At 50.4% G+C, this 4530-nt stretch overlaps 1 long non-coding RNA gene across 1 annotated transcript; it reads left to right on the plus strand.

The window, feature by feature from the left end:
• The first annotated feature begins 1364 nt into the window (after positions 1-1364).
• LOC309365427 lies at positions 1365-3763 on the plus strand. The gene is made up of 2 exons (XR_014166136.1): positions 1365-1479; positions 3492-3763. It is a non-coding gene; the product is annotated as an uncharacterized lncRNA (long non-coding RNA).
• Positions 3764-4530: the final 767 nt, after the last annotated feature.

Consider the following 4530-nt stretch of genomic DNA (forward strand, 5'->3'; position numbering starts at 1 on the left):
GTGAACAGGGCCAGATTTAGGTTTGATGAAGCCCCGAGCTACTGAAGGTAATGGGGCCCTTTATATGTCCAGCTGCCCTTTGTCAACAACAAATTCTCACTATTTTTTGTGTTGAATATATGCTATATGGTAATTTATGGACCTGATAGGTATCTAAAGCCTTTTGCACATATTGCCATGCACCCAGTCCATGCAGAATGTAGGCACCCTATACAGTGGTACCACGGGATGCGAACGGGATCCTTTCCGGAGCCCCGTTCACATCCTGAACAGAATGTAAGAAGCGACAGCAGGTCTGCGCGTGCGCGGGTCACGTTTCGCCGCTTCCGTGCATGCGTGTGATGTCATTTTTGACCGTCTGCGCATGCACGAGCGGCGAAACCCAGAAGTAATGCACTCCGGTACTTCCGGGTTGCCGCGGAGCGCAACCCGAAAGTGCTCAGCCTGAAACGTATTTATCCTGAGGTATGACTGTATATGGACGCGGGTGACGCTGTGGGTTAAACCACAGAGCCTAGGACTTGCCGATCAGAAGGTTGGCAGTTCGAATCCCCGCGACGGGGTGAGCTCCCGTTGTTCGGTCCCTGCTGCTGCCAACCTAGCTGTTCAAAAGCACATCAAAGTGCAAGTAGATAAATAGGTACCGCTCCGTCGGGAAGCTAAATGGTGTTTCTGTGCGCTGCTCTGGTACGCCAGAAGTGGCTTAGTCATGCTGGCCACAAGGCCCGGAAGCTGTACGCCAGCTCCCTCAGCCTATAGAGCGAGATGAGCGCTGCAACCCCAGAGCCGGCCATGACTGAACCTAATGGTCAGGGGTCCTTTTACCTTTACCTATGACTGTATATAGAAATGAACAAGCCAGTGATATTTTAGGGAGCAGGCTAGCAAGCGGGGCCCATTACTTACATCATAGGAGCCTACACAACACAAAACACTGTTGCTGTATGTACGTTTTATTTTATTTGGTTTTTTGTCTTATATTTTGGAAATGTACATCCAGTTTTTTATCCTTACATTTTTTGGGGGGACCCCCAAGAGAGTGGGGCCCTAAGCTACAGCTTGTTCAGCTTCTACGTATGAAAATGCCCTTCCGAGGAACACCTCCTACAGCGCGGCTGCAGCGATCGCGACTTCGCCCTGCAGGCAGAATCCTACCCATCCCTGACTGCCGTGCTTGCTTGCTTTTTTTAACAGCTGGCTCCACCCTTCCCAGCTGTGGCTCCGGCCAGCCTCTTCCTGTTTCCCTCGCCAAAGGAGGCGACGTCGGCGCCGCGACCCGGGAGGGGGACCCAGGCATCGAGGCGCCGCCTTCCTCCTAGCCCGCTTCTCGTCGGGCTGCTTCCCTCCTTCTCCGCTTTGCCGCGGGAGCAGCTGCCAGGCGGAGCCCAGTCGCTCTTTTGCCCGGAGCGCTTTCGTGTGCCGTCCGAGCCAGCAGCCATGGCCGCCGCTGCAGCCGGGATCCTGGCCGGGACCATCCGAGTGGGTTGATCTCCCGAGGGACTTTGGGGGAAAGACAGCGATGGGGAGCGAGAGATTGATGGGCACGCAGCCAGGACTGAAGGGAGGGGTCAGGAAAAGAACCCAAAAAACGCGACCCCAAACTTGTGTTTCCAGCTGGTTTTGGACTACATTTCCCATCATCCCTGAACCAGTGGTCCTGCTAGCTAGGGATGATGGGAGTTGTGGTCCAAAACCAGCTGGAGAGCCCAGTTTGGGAAACCCTGTTCTAGAGCCAAGGGGGGTCCCTTCTGATGTTGCTGAACTACAACTCCCATCATCCCTTGCCACTGGTTGTGCTGGCTAAGGGGAACTGGGGTCCAACAGCACCACCTGTTCCTCATCCTCCTCGTGTAAGTGGGGCAGCCTGCTCTCAAACTGAGCCGAGGGTTTCACTCTGGGTGCAGCAGTTCTTCCCTGTAATCATAGGCGCCGACTCCATGGGGCCTGAGGGGGCCCGAGCCCCCTCAAAAATTCGTTTGGGGGGCTCCTCCCCCCCCCCAATAATTTAAGAAAATTATTAGTTATATTATGCTTTGTAAAATCACAAAATTATGTTGGTATTTTTTATTTTCCTTGTTTGACGATAGTTACCTTTTAAAATACATTCAGTAATGAGTTAAAACAAAGCCACTCCCGATCTAGAGAGGGGGTGGGGTTGCGGGCTCTCGACCCATCAACAATCTCGCGGAGCTGGCGTCAGCCCCCCCCCCCCGAGAAGCGGGGATTCCCCCTAGCTCATTAATATTCACCGCCCACGGCGGCAGCCAATCGGCTGCTGCAAAGGGCGGGCCCTCACAGGTTCACTTAAGGTCGGGGCAGCCCGGGCGATCGCCCCTTTCGTTCCCCCAGCAGCAGCGGTTTGGAGGTCTTGGGCCCCCCAATATTTTTTATGTCGGTATGGGGCCCTGCCCCCCCATATTTTTTATAAGTCGGCGCCCCTGCCTGTAATCTAGGGTTTCTCAAAGTTTTTGAACTTCTTCCCAGCTTTTAACCTCGTTCTCCTTCCTGGTCATCATCAACCACAGATTAATTTTCACAAAAGACACAGTGAAGATTCCCTCTGCTGCCGCCCCCCCACAAGTTGTGTGTGAGCAGAACCTGGGATTTGTATGTTATGTTATTGCTTATTTCTACGTAGCAGCCTTGCCAAATGGCCTCCAAGCAGGGTTGCAAAAATATCAGAATGAGAAACAGACACAGTAATAAAATGAAGCCACACAAGAATACAAGTGGACGGAAATATCTGGCGACAGCATCCTTCAAACCCCCTGCCCCGCCCCGCGCTCCAAATTGCAGCCTTCTCTCTGTTGCTTTACTGACTGGGACAGAAGCTATGATGTTCACCTGGCTCCCTTTTCTCTGAGCATGGGTGGAACCAGTGGCTCAATCCCACTAGGACTTGTGAGTGTGGCCTCAGTGGATAATAATAATAATATAATAATAATTTATTATTTATACCCCGCCCATCTGGATGGGTTTCCCCAGCCCCTCTGGGCGGCTTCCAACAGAATATTAAAATACAATAGTCTATTAAACATTAAAAGCTTCCCTGAACAGGGCTGCCTTCAGATGTCTTCTAAAAGTCTGGTAGTTGTTGTTCTCTTTGACATCTGGTGGGAGGGCGTTCCACAGGGTGGGTGCCACTACCAAGAAGGCCCTCTGCCTGGTTCCCTGTAACTTGGCTTCTCGCAGCGAGGGAACCGCCAGAAGGCCCTCAGCACTGGACCTCAGCGTCCGGGCAGAATGATGGAGGTGGAGACGCTCCTTCAGGTATACTGGACCGAGGCCATTTAGGGCTTTAAAGGTCAGGACCAGCACTTTGAATTGTGCTCAGAAACATACTGAGAGCCAATGTAGGTCTTTCAAGACTGGTGTTATGTGGTCTTGGCGGTTGTGAATGAGTTGCATGTGGGAGCCAGTGTGAGAGTGGAGCCAGAAGCTCCAGTGAGAAAATGCGCCAGCAACACGGATGCTTCTGATCTCTCCTTCAGGTTGAGCTGCAGGAGCGCCTGGTTTCTCTAATGCAGCAAAGGGAAGTGGCAAAAGCGGATGAGAAGAAAATCAAGGAGCTGCTGGCAAGTCTCCAGAGCCACCTGCCTTCCCTTTCCCCCACCCAGCCTCTTGTTGTTAGAACATTTATTTTTATTTATTTTATTTGCCCAATTTGTGTACCACCCTTCTTTTTTGGGGAAATTATTTTTATTTGATTTTTACAAATTCATTCACATTCAAAATCACAAATAATAAAAATTACACAAGATTCTTCCCAATCTCAAGACTTGCCCCCCCTTCCCTCCATGGGCTCTTCAGTTAACTTTTTCAACTGCATACAGTGGTACCTCGCTTCAGGTTACATACGCTTCAGGTTACATACTCCACTAACCCAGAAATAGTGCTTCAGGTTAAGAACTTTGCTTCAGGATGAGAACAGAAATTGTGCTCCGGCGGCACGGTGGCAGCAGGAGGCCCCATTAGCTAAAGTGGTGCTTCAGGTTAAGAACAGTTTCAGGTTAAGTACGGACCTCCGGAACGAATTAAGTACTTAACCCAAGGTACCACTGTACTATAAATCCTCATAGTTTTCAGTCCTCCGTTGTATCCAAAGTCTATGCAACATTACAAGAGTTATTTAAGTGTTTACAGTGGTCTGTCAAATATAGTATAAATTTCTCCCATTCTTTGTTAAAGTTTTGATCCTCCTGGTTTCTGATTTTCCCAGTCATTTTTGCCATCTCTGCGTAATCCAATAGTTTAGCCTGCCAGTCCACTCTGGTAGGGACCTTGTCGTCTTTCCAACCTTGAGCAAGCAGCATCATTGCAGCTCAATTTGTATACCGCCTTTCATCCAAAGTTCTCAGGGTGGTTCACGTCATCATCATCATCATAGATACAGTCATACCTCAGGTAACATATGCTTCAGGTTGCATTTTTTCAGGTCATGGCCCGCTGAAACCCGGAAGTACCGGAACAGGTTACTTCCAGGTTTCGGTGGTTGTCTGGGAGTGAGATTACGCCTCGTCTTCTCTCCCT

The sequence above is a fragment of the Podarcis melisellensis genome (assembly GCF_964234715.1).
Source record: "Podarcis melisellensis genome assembly, chromosome: 2".
Lineage (NCBI taxonomy): Eukaryota > Metazoa > Chordata > Lepidosauria > Squamata > Lacertidae > Podarcis > Podarcis melisellensis.